The sequence below is a fragment of the Pristiophorus japonicus genome, chromosome 20 (genome assembly GCF_044704955.1).
Source record: "Pristiophorus japonicus isolate sPriJap1 chromosome 20, sPriJap1.hap1, whole genome shotgun sequence".
Lineage (NCBI taxonomy): Eukaryota > Metazoa > Chordata > Chondrichthyes > Pristiophoridae > Pristiophorus > Pristiophorus japonicus.
Window position 1 is genome coordinate 48784296 of NC_091996.1, and position 19170 is coordinate 48803465.

The window sequence follows — 19170 nt, forward strand, 5'->3', positions numbered from 1 at the left end:
ACCTATGTTTGTCTTTACTAATCTTTTTCTCTTCACATATTTATAGAAGCTTTTGCAGTCAGTTTTTATATTCCCTGCAAGCTTCCTCTCGTACTCTAATTTCCCCCTCTTAATTCAACCCTGTGAAGTCATCAGAATATCTCTCGAGTTGTGTAAGTACTGTATTTGAAATTTTGATTGCGATATTAATTATAGAATCATGGAAATTTACAGCACAGGAGGAAGCCATTCAGCCCATTGTGTTTGTGCCAGCTGAAAAAGCGCTTAATACCACTTTCTAGCTCTTAGTCTGTAGCCTTGTAAACTACACTTCAAGTGCATATCTAAGTACTATTTAAATGCGGTGTGGCTTTCTGCCTCTATCACCCTTTTAGGCAGTGAGCCCCAGATTCCTACCACCCTCTTGGTGAAAAAGGTTTTCCTCAACACCCCTCTAATCCTTCTACCAATTACTTTACATCTGTGCCACCTGGTTATTGACCCCTCTGCTCAAGGAAATAGGTCCTTCCAATCACTCCATCTCAGCCCCATATAATTTTATAGGAGTGACTGCTGCCAACGACCGGAAGCTGCGCAGAGTCAGACTGCGCATTTATCTGGAACCGTTTTTTTCCCTCACAGCCTGCTCCCCCGCGACGTTTTTCCTCAGAGCCCATTCCCTCCTGACATTTAAAAGTGATAATTTTAACGAGCCCACTCTCATGACAAACATGAAGCGTACATGTGCAGAACACTTCCGGTTCGTTGGCAGCAGTTGCGTCCTAATTTTATATACCTCAATTAAATCTCCCATAGCCTCCTCTGTTCCAAAAAAAAACAACCTTAGCCTATCCAATCTTTCCTCATAGCTATAATGAGTCCTGGCAACATCCTCGTAAATCTCCTCTGTACCCTCGCTAATGCGAACACATCCTTCCTGTGATGTGGTGACCGGAACTGCCTAAGCTAACAAAGGAAATGATCCCGTATGCCTTCTTCACCATCTTATCTACTTGTCCTGCTACCTTCTGGCATCTGTGAACATGCACTCCAAGATCCCTCTGTTCCTCAACACTTCTCAATATCCTACCATTTATTATGTATTCTCTTGCCTGGTTTGCCCTCCCCAAATGCATTACCTCACGCTTCTCTGCTTTGATTTTCATTTGCCACTTTTCTGCTCACCTGACCAGTCCATTGATATCTTCATGCAGTCTACAGCTTTCTTCCTCACTATTAATCACATGGCTAATTTTGTATCATCCGCAAACTTCTTAATCATGCGCTCTACATTTAAGTTTAAATCATTGATATATACCATAAAAAGCAAGGGACCTGGTTCCGAGTCCTACGGAACCCCCCTGAGAAACAGCCTTCGTCACAAAAAAACATAAGGTCTTTCTAAATATAAAATAGCCCTGCTACATACTTTTTGTTCTGATTATATTTACTGATTATCCATATGGAAATATTATGCATCCATCTTTATTTTATAGAAGTATAATGTATTGGTTTTCCTGTTTCCCATGCTTAAAAACAAAAATGTATGCACACGGTTCTCTTGGAACAGCTCGTGAATGATCGGACAATGCGTTGTTTTATGAAGACTGGAACTTTATACCTAGTAACACACGTGTATTATTCTGCTGAAAACGTCCAACTGCATGTAAATGAAGTGCAACTGAAGCAACCTGATGCATTCCCACGTTCTGCTAAAGATCGATAGTTCTTAAATCATTAAGTCAATTAGAGGTCAGCTTGGACCGCCTTCTTGTACATCTTTTTATTAAGGTTTGCCTCCTGAAGTCAAAGTCATTTTTGGCCGGTGAGAATGCTTTTTTGAAATAGCTAGCTTCCTTTCTCTTCATTAAGTATACTTTTATTTTTAAGTGTGAAGGTTTGTAGGACACATCTCAATTTTTGTTAAAAAGAGAAAAGAATACATACATATTGGCCCTGATTTTGCAATCAGAATAATCCGAGCAAACAGGCGAGGCATTCTTGTCTAATCCCCAGTCAGGGCAGGAATGGAAGTGGGGGGAGCTGAAGTCATTGGACATGGGTCTGCAGTATACAATTCAAACCCACTTCCTAAACGTGTCACCAAAAGGTAATTTCCCCCGGTTGAAAACCTTCTCTGCACCCAGAGGGAGAGTGAGGGCAGAGGACCTGTTGCTCTGGCAATGGTGCAGTACAAATAGTTGGTGGCTGGTGTTGTCTCCGGAAGGGCAATACCATATTAAAGGAAGTCGCTGAGAACATTGCAGAACATTCCAAAGTTCTTTAGATTGGCAAATTGCACATGTCACTACACTTTTTAAGAATGACAAGAGATGGAAGCCAGGGAATTATAGACCAGTTAGCCTAACATCTGTTGTCAGGAATTTGCTAGTCGATAATTAAGGATAGAGTCACTAAACACCTGAAAAATGTTCAGTTGATCAGAGAGAGCCAGCATGGATTTGTGAAAGGTAGGTCATGCCTGACAAACGTGATTGAATTTTCTGAAGAGGTGACTAAAGTAGTGGACAAGGTAATGTCTATAGATGTAATTTATATGGACTTTCAGAAGGCATTTGCTAAAGTCCCACATAAAAGACTTAACTAAGGTAGACGCCCATGGAATTGAGGGCAAATTGTTGGGAAATTGGCTGAGCGCCAGGAGACAGAGAGCAGGGATAATGGGTATAATATGTCCTTACTATACAGTACAAATGCACATGAGGCCCATACTAGAGAGAAGGTCACTCTGTGACCAGTAACCTTTATTTGCCAGCATTGAAGTGGAGAAGATGGGTGGAGCTTCCCCTTTTATACCTGAAAGTCCAGGTTAGGAGTGTTTCCCACAAGTTCACCACCTAGAGGTCAATGTTCTCACGGTGTATAACTTAGGTCAGTTTATACATGGATTACAATGACAGTTGAATACATGACATCACCTCCCCCCCAAAGTCTTATTGGGATCACAGGTTGAGTCTCTCTGGTGATTTACACTCCCTTGTAGAGCGCCTGAGTTGGGGCTCCGGTTGTTTGGCGCTGGCCTGAGTGTCTGCTGTTTGCGGTGCCTCAGGCCTGTCTGGACTGCCCACAGTGACTGGGCTCTCCTCCACTTGGTTCGAGTGTTCGGTCACCTGTGATGGAGTGAACTCTGCATCGTGTTCTTCCTCTGCTTCTTCGATGGGGTTGCTGAACCTCCTTTTTGTTTGATCCACGTGTTTGCGGCAGATTTGTCCATTAGTAAGTTTAACTACCAGAATCCTATTCCCATCTTTGCCAATCACAGTGCCTGCAAGCCATTTGGGCCCTGCAGCGTAGTTGAGGACAAAGACAGGGTCATTGACATCAATACATCGGGCCCTCGCATTCCCGTCATGGTAGTCACATTGTGAATGGCGCCTGCTCTCAACAATTTCTTTCATGGTGGGGTGTATAAGAGATAACTTGGTTTTGAGCGTCCTTTTCATTAGCAGCTCTGTGGGTGGGACCCCTGTGAGCAAGTGTGGTCAGGATCTTTTGGCCAACAGGAGACATGATAAGCGGCTTTGTAGGGAACCCCCTTGGATTCTGAGCATCCCGTTTGATTATCTGCACTGCTCATTCCGCCTGGCCGTTTGAGGCTGGCTTGAACGGTGCTGTTCTGACATGGTTGATACCATTTCCTGCCATGAAGTCCTGGAATTCAATGCTTATAAAGCACGGGCCATTGTCGTTGACCAAGACGTCTGGTAGACCATGGGCGGCGAACATTGCCCGTAGACTTTCTACCGTGGTAGAGGATGTGCTTGAATTGAGAATGTCACACTCGATCCATTTGGAGTAGGCGTCTACTACAACCAAAAATATTTTTCCCATGAAAGGACCTGCGTAGTCCACATGGATGCATGACCATGGCTTGGGGGGCCAGGACTAGGGGCTAAGGGGGGCTTCCCTGGACACACGTGTTGCACCTGTGAACGTAAAGTTCCAGGTCTGCATCTTTCCCTGGACACCAAACGTGTGACCTGGCAATTGCCTTCATCATGACAATGCCCGGATGCTCATTGTGGAGTTCTCGGATGAACGCCTCTCTGCCCACCTGGGGCATGACTACTCGGTTTCCCCATAGTAGGCAATCGGCCTGAATCGAGTGTTCATCCTTGTGCCTGTGAAATGGTTTAAATTCCTCATGCCCAGTCCCCATTCAGAACACATTTCTTGACTAAAGACAGTAGCAGGTCTCTATTTGTCCAGAATTTGATCTGACGGACTGTCACGGCTGAGCCTTCGCTTTCGAAATCTTCAACAGCCATGACCATCTCTGCAGAATGCGCGGTTGCCCCCTCGGTGGTGGCTAGTGGGAGCCTGCTGAGAGCATCGGCGCAGTTTTCAGTGCCCGGTCTGTGCTGAATTGTATAGTCATAGCCGGCTAACGTGAGTGCCCACCTCTGCATGTGGCCGACACATTGCATTTATGGCCTTGTTGTCGGCCAAAAGGGATGTTAGGGTTTTGTGATCTGTCTCCAGCTCAAATTTCCTGCCAAACTGGTACTGGTGCATTTTTTTTTACTGCATATACATATGCAAGCGCTTCCTTTTCCACCATCCCGTAGCCCCTTTCTGCCTGGGACAGACTTCTGGAGGCATAAGCTACTGGCTGTAACTGACCTTTGGCAGTAACATGCTGCAACACACACCCGACCTAATAGGACGACGCATCGCACATTAAAACAAGTTTCTTACATGGGTCATATAGCGTTAACAGATTGTTGGAGCATAACAAATTGCGCACTCTATCTAAAGCCCTTTCCTGGCTGTCCCCCCAGACCCATTCACGACCTTTGCATAGGAGCATGTGTAGCAGCTCTAACAGCGTGCTCAATTTGGGAAGAAAGTTGCCAAAATAGTTCAGGAGCCCCAGGAATGAAAGCAGTTCTGTCGTGTTACAGGGTCTGGGTACTCTCTGGATCGCTTCCGTTTTGGACGCAGTAGGTCTGATCCCGTCTGCTGCTACCCTCACCCCCAGGAATTCTATCTCTGGAGCTAGGAAGACGCACTTCGCCTTTTTCAGTCGCAGACCTACCCGGTCCAGTCTGCGTAGCATCTCCTCCAGGTTGTGAAGGTGTTCTTCAGTATCGCAACCCGTGATGAGGATGTTGTCTTGAAAAACCACCGTCCTTGGAATCGACGAGGAGACTTTCCATATTTCATTGGAAGATCGCGGCGGCCGAGCAAATCCCGAACAGACATCCGTTGCACTCAAACAATCCCTTGTGTGTCGTGATGGTGGTCAGCTTCTTCGACTCACTCGCCAGCTCCTGGGTCATGTAAGCTGAGGTCAGGTCCAATTTTGAAAAAAGTTTGCCACCGGAGAGCGTCGCAAAGAGGTCCTCTGCTCTCGGTAGCGGGTACTGGTCTTGGAGTGACACCCGATTGATGATGGCCTTGTAATCACCACATATCCTGACCGACCCATCCGTCTTGAGCACCGGCACAATCGGGCTCGCCCAGTCACTGAATTCGACTGGTGAGATGATGCCTTCCCTCAGCAGATGGTCCAATTCACCTTCTAGCTTTTCCCGCATCACGTACGGCACCGCTCTGGCCTTGTGGTGTACTGCCCTGGCGTCCGGGTTTATGTGAATCACTACCTTGGTCCCCATGAAAGTGCCAATGCCGGATTGAAATAGTGAGTCAAATTTGTCCAGGACAAGTGAGGATGACATTCGCTCCACAGAAGAAATTGCATTGACATCGTCCCATTTCCAGTTCATGACAGCAAGCCAACTCGCTCCCCAGTAGTGCGGGACTGTCCCCCGGGACAATCCAGAGTGGCAACCTGTTCTCCGAATCTTTGTGGGTCACGACTACCATGGCGCTGCCTAGCACCGGAGTGATCTCCTTTGTATATGTCCGTAGCTGTGCGTCAATCGGCAATAATTTTGGCCTCCTGGCCTTGGACGCCCACAACTTGTCGAACTGTTTGATATTCATCAGGGATTGGCTGGCCCCCGTGTCTAGCTCCATTGATACTGGGATGCCACTGAGGAGCACTTTCATCATTATCGGTGGCATCCTGGTGTATGAACTGTATATGTGCTCCACATGAACTCGCTGAACTTCAGCTTCTAGCGATTTCCCCCAGTGTCCAATTGTCCTCGTAGGGCTTACATCGGGCCCATTCTCCTCGTACATCAACCTGGCTGCAGGCTTCCTGCACATACGCGCCAAGTAACTGCTGACGTTGCAGTTTCTGCAGTTATATTGCTGATACCTGCAAGCTCTGGCTGTGTGTTTGCCTCCACACCTCCAACATGAGCTATTGTTGGAAACAAAAGGCCCATTACCAGTCGATTGTCTCTGACTGCCTCTGTAACTGTCCTTAAACGCACCATTGACAGGTGTTGATGGCTCCATTACTGGCCGCATTGTCCCTTGCGATGCCATGAATCGCCATTCAGCTAGCCATTGTCTCTGTTGAATTCCCCCTTTGGGTTCGACTACATGCTCGGGCATGTCCGATTGCCCCTGTCTGCCTGGGGAACTGTGTGCCTCGTTAACAATGTTGACTCCCTGTCCATTTGCTGCATTTAAACCAAGATTTTTGTCAAACATCATTCTGGTCTCTTCCTCTCCTGAGATAAATGAATGGGCCATCAAAGCCGCCGTTTCCAGGGTCAAGTCTTTGGTCTCAATCAGTTTCCTGAAAACCCCAGCGTGCCCGATGCCCTCAATAAAAAAGTCTCGCAGCATCTCCGCTCTGCATGCATCTGGGAACTTACATAGGCTCGCCAGTCGCCGGAGGTCTGCCACGAAGTTTGGAACACTTTGCCCTTCTTGTCACTGGTGGATGTAAAACCGGTGTCTCGCCATGTGCATGCTGCTCGCCGGTTTGAAGTGTTCCCTGATCAACTTACTGAGCTCTTCAAAAATCTTGTCCGCTGGCTTTTCTGGCACTAGAAGGTCCTTCATCAGCGAGTAAGTCCTGGATCCACAAACCGTCAGAAGATGAGCCCTACATTTGTCAGCCGAATTGTGTCCCAGCCATTCCTTAGTGACAAAACTTTGCTGTAGTCGGTCAACAAAATCGTCCCAATCATCACCAACACAGTACCTCTCATCTGTGCTGCTAGTGGCCATGCTAGCGTGGTTTAAATCCCAGTTTCTCATCGCCAATAATATGTCCTTACAATACAGTACAACTGCACACGTGGCCCATACTAGAGAGATGGTCACTCTATGACTAGTAACCTTTATTGGCCAGCACTGAAGTGGAGAAGATGGGTGAAGCTTCCCCTTTTATACCTGGAAATCCAGGTTAGGAGTATCTCCCACAAGTTCACCACCTAGTGGTCAGTGTTCTCACGGTGTACAACTTAGGTCAGTTTATACATGGATTACAATGACAGTTGAATACATGACAGCGTAGGTACTCAAATTGGCAGGATGTGACTAATCATATCCCACAGGGATCTGCGTTGTGGCCTCAACTAATCACAGTAGTTATTAATGATTTAGATGATTGCATAGAAAGTCATATAGCCAAATTTGCTGATGACACAAAGATAGGCAACACTGTAGGCAGTATAGGTGAAAGCATACAATTACTAAGGGATATTGATAGATTAAATGAATGGACAAAACTGTGGCAAATGGATTTCAATATGCAAATGTAAGGTCATCCACTTTGGGCAGAACAAGCTCGAGGGGTGAATGGCCTACTCATGTTCCTATTTTCCTATGTAAAGCCAGTTGTTCAGCACAGACTATGCTTGGGCAACAGCACTAAAATCTAATCTCATGGCATATACAATAAATCACGATACCACAGAAATAGCAAAATACCTAGAAGGCTTAGAGTAACAGTTTTTGTCAAAATCTTCAAGGCATTTGAGATGTTTATTTTTATAAAAAATAATTGATTTAAACATGTCGAGTAGACCAGCTTCTACAGACTGCAGTGTACAACAGTGAAGACTGCACATTGCGATACGTCTAACAATAAGAGTCCATCAGTCCAGAAGGATCTTGCACCAAATATAATTTTTGTTTCTTTGTCCAACTTCTCTAAAAGTTACGAGTGGAGTGTTTAAATATACAGGAATTACTAGACGTTTTAAAATTAATTGAAATCCTTTGCTATTTATAAAGTTCAAAAAATATTCAGGTTGGAAAGAGGACCATCTTTGTGAATAAAGAAGGATCTGACCATCTATACTTCACTTACAATTTGTCACAGACTACGGGCTCAAATTTGACCCACCCGTTTTTTTCGGCGCACTCACCAGAGATGCGCCGACTTTGTGGGCTGAAAACGGCACCTAAAAATTCTTCCCCAATTCTGGCCAGTATGTTGCCTTCATCGGGGCTTGGCGCAGTGTGGCTTGGCCAGTCAAATAGGGAGCGGAGCTCTGGCCCTACGCGATAAACGGTGCCGGCAGCTGTCCGCATGCGCATTAGAGCGTTCGTGCGTGCGCAACCTATCCCCGGCCGAGTGACCTCTCGCACCGGCCAGCCCGCTGTCTGTGAGTGAGGTGATTCCTGCAGCCCAGCCAGCCAGCCTGTGTCTTCTGCGAGTCTGTGGCCAGTTCCCTGTGCTCTCCCAGGTCGTCCCGCATCTATCCCCCTATCCCCGGCCGAGTTGCCTCTCGCACCAACCGGCCCGCTGACTTCTTGGGCCATGTTTTGATAGGTAGGTAGGACTTAGTTTTATTTTTTATTTATTCTTGAATGTTTTCATGCTTCTTGAATTTTGGTGTGCTTTGTTTAGTGCTTTGCAAGGTCCTCTCCGCTTCCCTTCCCGCCCCTATGTCTGGCAGAAAGGTCTCGGATGTATCTATCTGCGCTGATTTCTTAACTCTCCACAAGGGTTTTCTGTGCGGCCACAAGTGGCCACATATGCTGGCCTAAGTTAGTTTGGAGCAACTGTTAGCTGTCCAAAGTGGTTTAAATAGCCAAAACGGGCATAGGTGGCTGGTAACGCCCCTTTTTGAAAAAAAAACCTAAAAAATTAACAAATCGTAACTAACTCACTTACACTGGCGCAAATTGAATGTGCTAAATGTGGATTTTTAAGATACTCCAGAAAAATCAAGTTGCTCCAAAAAAAAAACGTAGCCACTCCTGGAAAATTTGAGCCTATTTTCACTACATAGAAACATAGAAAATAGGTGCAGGAGTAGGCCATTCGGCCCTTCTAGCCTGCACCGCCATTCAATGAGTTCATGGCTGAACATGCAACTTCAGTACCCCATTCCTGCTTTCTCACCATACCCCTTGATTCCCCTAGTAGTAAGGACTTCATCTAACTCCTTTTTGAATATATTTAGTGAATTGGCCTCAACAACTTTCTGTGGTAGAGAATTCCACAGGTTCACCACTCTCTGGGTGAAGAAATTCCTCCTCATCTCGGTCCTAAATGGCTTACCCCTTATCCTTAGACTGTGTCCCCTGGTTCTGGACTTCCCCAACATTGGGAACATTCTTCCTGCATCTAACCTGTCTAACCCCGTCAGAATTTTAAACGTTTCTATGAGGTCCCCTCTCATTCTTCTGAACTCCAGTGAATACAAGCCCAGTTGATCCAGTCTTTCTTGATAGGTCAGTCCCGCCATCCCAGGAATCAGTCTGGTGAACCTTCGCTGCACTCCCTCAATAGCAAGAATGTCCTTCCTCAGGTTAGGAGACCAAAACTGTACACAATACTCCAGGTGTGGCCTCACCAAGGCCCTGTACAATTGTAGCAACACCTCCCTGCCCTTGTACTCAAATCCCCTCGCTATGAAGGCCAACATGCCATTTGCTTTTTTAACCGCCTGCTGTACCTGCATGCCAACCTTCAATGACTGATGTACCATGATACCCAGGTCTCTTTGCACCTGCCCTTTTCCTAATCTGTCACCATTCAGATAATAGTCTGTCTCTCTGTTTTTACCACCAAAGTGGATAACCTCACATTTATCCACATTATACTTCATCTGCCATGCATTTGCCCACTCACCTAACCTATCCAAGTCGCTCTGCAGCCTCATAGAATCCTCCTTGCAGCTCACACTGCCACCCAACTTAGTGTCATCCGCAAATTTGGAGATACTACATTTAATCCCCTCGTCTAAATCATTAATGTACAGTGTAAACAGCTGGGGCCCCAGCACAGAACCTTGCGGTACCCCACTAGTCACTGCCTGCCATTCTGAAAAGTCCCCATTTACTCCTACTCTTTGCTTCCTGTCTGACAACCAGTTCTCAATCCATGTCAGCACACTACCCCCAATCCCATGTGCTTTAACTTTGCACATTAATCTCTTGTGTGGGACCTTGTCGAAAGCCTTCTGAAAGTCCAAATATACCACATCAACTGGTTCTCCCTTGTCCACTCTACTGGAAACATCCTCAAAAAATTCCAGAAGATTTGTCAAGCATGATTTCCTATTCACAAATCCATGCTGACTTGGACCTATCATATTACCTCTTTCCAAATGCACTGCTATGACATCCTTAATAATTGATTCCATCATTTTACCCACTACCGATGTCAGGCTGACCGGTCTGTAATTCAACAAATAAAAATGATTTGTAAATTATTTTTCAAGAATGGCAATAACCCTTCAACTGAGTGGAGGAACATAGATGTCAAGAGAGCTGAAACCACCTGGGATTAAAGCTGCAGGGTCCAATGTCCTTTTTTCTTCAGTGTCTGGCATCTGGCAAATAAGGATTAAAATCAGGTGAACAGAGAAATTACTTCATATAAACAGCAATACACAGTTGTTATTCCAGATGGGTAATGGGAGATATTGAAAGTCAGTCCCAACAAATACTGCAAAACACTGTTGACAGGGAAAAGTATCAGCTTTAATTTGGTTCTACAGCATCTGTGTTGTCAATACTATGACGGTGAACTCCAAAAAGAATCTATTTTACAAATTGTGGCAAAGTTAATTTGCATCTTGCAATGGCCTTTCCTGGATGTTGTATCTCTAATGACAACACATGCTCTCTGGCAATATCAAAGAGGGCATTCTTTACACAGAAGCAACAGTCCAGAACTTCACCATGAAGAACAGATACAAAGTCGTGTCATTAGCAGGAAGGATAGGTCATTGGAGGTTGACATAAGAGCACAGAACATTGTTACCACAGAAATAAGAACAGTAACATCAATTTGCATTTAGTGCCTTTAAGGTAACACAAGTCCCAAGGCTTCCACTGGGAAGATACCAAACAGAAATAGCAGTTAGGGACATCAGCTGAAAGCAAGGTTGAAGAGGTAGGTTTTCAAGATGGGGAGAAACAGAGGGGTTAAAGGAGATGGTTTCTGAGATAAGAGCTGAGACAGCTGAAGGTGGAGGGAGAGAAAGATGTACAGGAAGCTAGAATCAGAAGGCAGAACAGATTGCTTGGGATACAGGGTTGGGAGGACGTTCCAAAACGGAGATAGATTGCAAAGAGAGTTTGGGCAAGCTTCATTTAGTGTGGTAGAGAATGTGGGCAGCAAAGGTTTCGATGAATTGGGAGTTTGTGTCGGTTAGATTATGGGAGTCTGGCACGGAGACCATTGGAAAAGAAACCAGCAAGAAAGTCATTCTATAGTCTCTGTTGTTCCCATTGCATTTCTCTCTCTGCCTACAGCCTCTCGGCCTTTATTCATCTCATCAATACAAGCACAGCACCAAAGAGCTGGTGTTGCCCTCATTGCCTGAGTCATATTTCACAATCGAATCAACACCAAATCTGTAATTTGAATAGCCAATCGGGTTTCAAACCAAACAAAGGATACTCACAGACACAATGAACCAAAATGGTCTCCTTCTGTGATTTCTGTGATTCTATGATATTTGCTTCTCATGAAGGGGTCATATAAACCTTGTTAAATGGTGTCTCCCTCCTGATTTTTTAGAAAGAAAACAGAAAAGTCCTATTTGAACAAATGCCCTGAGAGCAGGTTTTGTGTCCGCCTTCTTGGAGCTGGCTGCAGGAGTTAGACCAGGCAGATGGAAAAAAAGGGTCTGAAAAAAGAGAGAACTTACCCAAATATGCCGATAAATAGATTAATTAGTTTGTTGCCAGTTTCATAAGGATTACTGCAATCACGGAGGCCAATTTGATCACTCTTATGTCAAGTAAGATATCTCTCATGAGTGGTTGTGTGAAAACAATGTGTTCAAATGTATATTTTTTAAATGTCATCTCTACCACTATTTTTTTTTACAAAAAGGAAAAACACATTTCTATGATAACAGTGTCAATAATAAATGTTCCATCAATTAACAGCAAAAAGCAAATGGTTAGCTTTGATATTTGAGTGAGCTGCTCTCAATGTGGATTCTAATGGCCCACTGGCAATTTTGACATGGAAGTTATCCTCTTCAATTTATTTCTAAAATATATTACAATGCTCAGAGCCTATCTATGTAACTATCTCCCCATCTCAAAAGTTAAAAATGCTTTAAACAAGTGAAATGACAGAATACTGCAAATAGATCCAGGCAGACATCCGAACTCTAAATACTCATCTATCAGGGATACACAATGACAGCTGATTGTCTATGAAGTGCTTCATTCAAATACATGTAGAAGGTCGAACTGTACACATGGATGGAGCACTTCTCATTTAGGTTAAACCTAAATATTTTGTTGTGCATTTTGTACTGTAATGTGCTTCTGTTTGGGACACAACTGAACCAACTCAGGACAAGCACAATTAAAAAAATGACGGGAAATCATTAGAATATTTAGGAACGGGAACAGCTATGTAGCCCAACAACCCACCCAGTTTGTTCCCCTTTGTATAGAAATGTTCCCTTTCACATCCCCTTGTGAAAGCCTCACTTTTGCTCCCTCAAGTCTAGATCATTCTGGAAGGCAAGGATAACCTCAGGCTGATGTTCCCTCTGTCGATTCACTTCCTTCAGCCCACCTTCCTTCCACTCTCACCCCAAACACCAAGTGCAAAGAGTTCACGGATTTATTTGTCCCCAAGAACTAGAGCATTTGTGCAGTTGCCTCTGCTATATCCTCCCCTTACTTGGCCCAGACGACTTGCTAACCTAGCGCTCCCATCCTCACTGTCCTACTCTGGCTTTCCAGTGGGCCATTAGAATCCACATTGAGAGCAGCTCACTCAAATATCAAAGCTAACCATTTGCTTTTTGCTGTTAATTGATGGAACATTTATTATTGATACTGTTATCATAGAAATGTATTTTTCCTTTTTGTAAAAAAAAAAGAAAAATTAAGAATCCTGCCACTCCTTTGGTATATCCACTAGGACACAGTGGCAATTTATTTAATTTGTTTAGGGAGAGAAATATGAAAATGACCAGGAACAACTTTTAAATAACCATATATATAAAACAAGACCCATTCTTGTTTCAAATCTTTTTCTTTAGTTATTCATGTTATTAGCTCAGACCATCCTTGATTTGTTCCAAAGCAGCATTGGTATTCAACAAATCGTCATCGAACCACTTGATCTGGGTTGTTCTCTTGTGGGACTTCACTGGTTATGCCGGTTCAGTTCCTTCAGCAGCCAGCATCACCAAGCTCCGCTTCATAAGATCACCCTGATGCAAGCTTTTAACCTACTAAAATCCCAGCTTTTGTGAGTCGATATTAGAAAAAGACCTTGCTGTAAAAGCTCTGAAACTGGTTGACATTGTACACTTGAATATCGATGAGCACTGTTTTGTTTCTTTTTGAAAAACAACACAGCTACTTTATACAATTAATGTGCATCAGATGGACGATTGTCAATCCTGCACTTGATTTCATCCAAAGAAATCAACACCAATCATATGTCAACTCTTGCACAAATCAACAGCCTATTAAGGTACGGTTTTCAATTAAATTAAATAGCCCGAGGTACAAATGCTGCACTCTGCTTACTTTCTACATATGGTCCAGGGAAACCTTGATGCAGCAGAATACTTGCTTTAGCAACCCGGATTAGTAATTGCTGGTGTTTCTAAGAATAGCATAACTGCAAAGGTTCAAGCTCCAGTGAGGTAAGGTACTGTCATTTCCTTGCACATCGGTTAAAGAAAAAACTTGTATTTATAAAGCACCTTTCACTACCTCAGGATGTCCCAAAGCATTTTACAGCCAATGAACTACTCCCTGAAGTGTAGTCACTATTGTAATGTAGGAAATGCAGCAGCCAATTTGCACAGCAAGGTCCATAAACAGCAATGAGACAATGACCAGATAATCTCTATTAGTGAAGTTGATTGAGGGATAAATGTTGGCCAGGACACTGGGAGGACTCCCCTGATCTTCTTCAAAAAGTGCCACAAGATCTTTTACATTCACCTGAGGGCCTCGGTTAAATGTCTCATTGGAAAGACGACACCTCCAACAGTGCACACTCTAGCAGATACTGCATTGAAGTGTCAGGTTGAATTATGCTACTTGGGTTTATAAATGGAGGAATAGAAGCAAAGAGATCATGCTAGAACAAAAGCAAAGAGATCATGCTAGAACTTTATAAATCACTGGTTAGACCTCAGCTGGAGTATGGTGAACAATTCTGGGCGTCACACTCCAGGAAAGATATAAAGGCCTTAGAAAGGGTACAGAGGAGGTTTACCAGGAATGAGGGACTTCAGTTACGAGGAGAGGTTGGAAAAGTTATGACTGTTTTCCTCGGAACAGAGGATAAGAGGTGACCTAATTGTTATGTATTAATTCTTGGGGCTCACCAGACACCAGCGGGCATCGCGGTCGGAGGTCATTGGGGTGTACACATGTGGCATGTATACCCAGTATATAAGCTGGGTGTCTTTATCATGCAGGCACTCTTGGGCTGGAATAAAGATGGATCAGGTTGCACCTGAGTGAGTTTACAGTAACCAGACTCTTGAGTCATTACAGTTGGTGACGAGGTAATTTAAGAACCTTTGCATGCACAATGGGCACTGTTGGAATCCTGGAAGATTCGTGGAGGGCGAGGATTGGGCGGATTTTGTCGACCGCCTAGATTAGTATTTTGTGGTCAACGGCATGGAAGCAGAGGCCTACGCAGTTAAGCGCAGGGCAGTTCTCCCTACCGTTTGTGGTCCGAAAATTTACGGCCTCATGAAGAATCTTCTCTCGCCTGTATGTCCAGCGGGAAAAGGGTGCGAGGAATTGTGTACATTGGTGGGTAACCATCTGAAGCCAAGAGAGGGGATCATATCACGCTACCGTTTCTACACGCATGTTCGTGCTGAGGGCCAGGTCGTGTCGGGATTTGTCTCTGACCTGCGACGTCTTGCTGAAGCGTGTAAGTTCGGGAACATGCTGGAACACATGCTGCGTGATGTCTTCGTGATAGGCATCAGCCATGATACAATCCTCAAGAAGCTGTTGGCTGCAGAGACACTGGATTTGAAAAAGGCCATCGCGACTGTCTCAGCATGCATGACAACGGATGATAATTTGAGGCAGATATCATCGACGAGTCAGAGTTCCACGGCAACTACTGTAAACAAGATGGCGTCGTCTTCGGGCAGAGCTGCTTACGCGAAACCTGCCTCTACTCAGAGGTTTGAACCAGATTTCACCCTGTTGGCATTGTGGGGGCAATCAGCCTCATCAGTGTCGGTTTCGACAATACTCATGCAATGGATGTTCGAAATTGGGGCATCTTCACAGGATGTGTCCACAATGGAGCAAGCGTGGTGCAGCCCACCACATGGTTGATGAGTCCCAGTTCAGTGATGGCCCGGATACGCAACCCGAGGAGGAAGTGAATGGATTGTATTCGTGAGCAAGAGCCAGCCAATAGTCGTTAATGTGAAGCTGAATGGCGTGCCTGTATCAGTGGAGCTGGACACAGGTGTGAGCCAGTCAATAATGAGCTAAAGGACATTCGACAAGCTGTGGGACACTAAAGCTGCGAAACCGAAGCGGAGTCCAGTCAATGCCAGGTTGTGTACTTACACTAAGGAACTCATACCGGTGCTCGGCAGTGCAGCAATCGAGATGTCATATGACAGTGTGGGTCACGAGCTACCATTATGGACCGTCCCAGGTAACAGTCCAACGCTGTTCGGCAGGAATTGTCTCGAGAAAATCCAGCTGAACTGGAATGATGTCAAGATGTGGATGATACTTCATGCGCCAAGTATTGAAAAAGTTTCCGTCTTTATTTGAACCAGGCATTGGTAATTTTACAGGAGCCAAGGTGCAGATTCACCTGGACTCCAATGCAAGGCCTGTCTATCACAAAGCTCGGTCTGTTCCGTATATGATAAGGGAGAAGGTTGAAATTGAGCTTGACAGACTCCAGCGTGAAGACATCATATCACCGGTCGAGTTTAACGAGTGGGCTAATCCCATTGCTCCTGTGTTGAAGAGCGATGGCACTGTCAGGATTTGTGGAGACTACAAGGTTACCATTAACCGATTTTCGAAACTGGATCAGTATCCTTTACCAAGGACTGATGACCTTTTTGCCATGCTAGCTGGTGGAAAGTCATTCACGAAACTGGATCTGACGTTGGCCTATATGACCCAGGTGCTTGTCAACACTTCAAAGAAACTCACCTCCATCAACACCCATAAAGGACTGTTCGTCTACAACAGGTGTCCTTTTGGGATTTGTTCGGCTGCAGCCATATTTCAGAGGAATATGGAGAGTTTACTGAAGTCCGTTCCTAGAACTGTCGTGTTTGAAGATGGCATTCTGAACATCTGAACAATCTTGAAGTCCTACAGCATCTGGACAAAGTGGGACTCAGGCTGAAATGCTCCAAGTGTGTATTCATGGCACCTGAAGTTGAATTCCTCAGGAGGAAGATTGCTGCTGATGGCATCACGCCCACTGATTCAAAAACTGAGGCCATCTAAAATGCACCCAGGCCTCAGAATGTGACCGAGCTGCGTTCGTTCTTTGGGCTACTCAACTACTTTGGTAATTTCTTACCCAGATTGAGCACTTTACTAGAGCCACTGCATGTGTTACTAAGAAAAGGCAACAACTGGGTCTGGGGTGCATCTCAAGATAGAGCCTTTGAGAAAGCCAAGAATCTGCTATGTTCAAACAAGTTGCATGTTCATTATGATCGGTGTAAGCGTCTTGAATTAGCCTGTGATGCTTCATCATATGGGGTTGGCTGCGTACTCCAACAAGCAAATTAATTGGGAAAGCTACAACCTGTTGCGTATGCTTCGAGAAGTCTGTCTAAAGCAGAAAGAGCTTACATTGTTGTAGAGAAAGAAGCTTTAGCCTGTGTGTATGGGGTAAAAGAAATGCACCAGTACCTGTTTGGTCTTCATTTTGAACTGGAAACGGATCACAAGCCACTCATTTCATTGTTTGCGGAAAACAAAGATATTAATACCAATGCATCATCCCACATTCATAGGTGGGCGCTGACATTGTCTGCCTATGATTACGTCATCCATCATAGACCTGGCACTGAGAATTGTGGTGATGCACTGAGTCGTCTGCCCTTACCCACAACTGAGAGGAAGATGCCTCAACCTGCAGATCTGCTGTTAGTAATGGATGCTTTTGAGAATGAAGGAATCCATCACTGCTCAACAAGTTATGATCTGGATCAGCCATGACCCTATTTTATCGGTTGTGAAACGGTGTGTACTCAGTGGTGATTGGTCTGCCATACCTATGGAGATGCATGAGGAGACAAAACCTTACAACCATTGCAAGGATGACTGTCTATTCAGTTAGACTTTTTACTGTGGGGTAATCATGTTATCATGCCCAAGAAAGGTAGAGAAAAATTTGTACGTGAACTTCATAGCACTCATCCTGGCATTGTCATGATGAAGTCCATGCTAGGTCTCATGTATGGTGGCCTGGAATTGACTCTGATCTGGAATCATGCGTGCATCAGTGCAATACTTGCATGCAGCTAAGTAAAATACCAGCGGAATCTCCGCTGAGTCTTTGGTCATGGCCATCCAAACCATAGACGCAGAGCCACATTGAGTTTGTGGGCCCGTTCCTAGGAAAGATATTTTTTGTCGTAGTAGATGTATATTCTAAGTGGATACTGTGTGTTATTATGTCGTCCAGCATGTCTACAGCTACCATTGAGAGCCTTCGTATCATGTTTACTACTCATGGTTTGCTTGACATTGTTGTGAGCGACAACGGATTTTGCTTCACAAGTCTTGAGTTCCAGGAATTCATGAAACACAACGTCATCAGACATGTGAGATCAGCTCATTCAAGCCTGCTTCTAATGGTCAAGCAGAGAGGCCATTCAAACGATCAAGCTAAGTATGAAACGTGTAACTCAGGGCTCACTGCAGAGATGGTTGTCATGTACTTTGCTCAGTTACAGGTCAAGACCTCATACGCTTACTGGGGTTCCTCCTGCTGAACTACTGATGAAGAGAAATCTCAAGACCAGGCTTTCTCTTGTTCATCTTGATTTGAATGATCGTGTTGAAAACAGACGTCAAAGTCAGCAATAGTATCATGATCGTGTTGTCGTGTCACGTGACATCTGTCAACGATCTGGTTTATGTACTGAACTCTGGTCAAGGTCCAAAGTGGATTGCCAGCACTGTTACAGCCAAGGAGGGTAACAGACTGTTTATTGTCATGCTCAAGAATGGGTAAATATGCAGGAAACACCTTGACCAGGTTAAACTGTGGCACATGGATGAACTGGAACCAAGTGAGGAAGATGCAGTCAGTGACCAACCAACCATTGTTCACTCATAAGAGGACTCTGCTGACATTACTGACTCTGAACCTTCAGTCTCTGATGTGGTCATGACCACTCCATCAGATCGGCTACTCAGCCTTCAGTCTCAACGGACTCAGAACGCTCGCCCAGAGCCAAAGTTGAACTGAAACGATCAACTCGTGAGAGGAAAGCCGCAGACCATCTTAATTTGTAAAAAGACTGTTGTTAAGATTTTAAAAGGGGGATGTTGTTATATATTAATGCTTGGGGGTCACCAGAGGGCGCTCCGGTTGGAGGGCATTGGGCTTTATGCATGTGGCATGTGTGCTTGGTCACCTGTATATAAGCTGGGTGTCTTTGTCACGCAGGCACTCTTGGGCTGGAATAAAGACGGATCAGGTTGCACCTGAGTGAGTTTACAACAACCAGACGCTTGTGTCATTACACTAATGGAGGTTTTTATGCTAGTGAGAGGTTTTGATAGAGCAAAACTATTCCCTCTGGCAACTGGGTCAAGAACTAGAGGTCATAGATTCAAAATCATTGGCAAAAGATCTAGAGGGGAGATGAG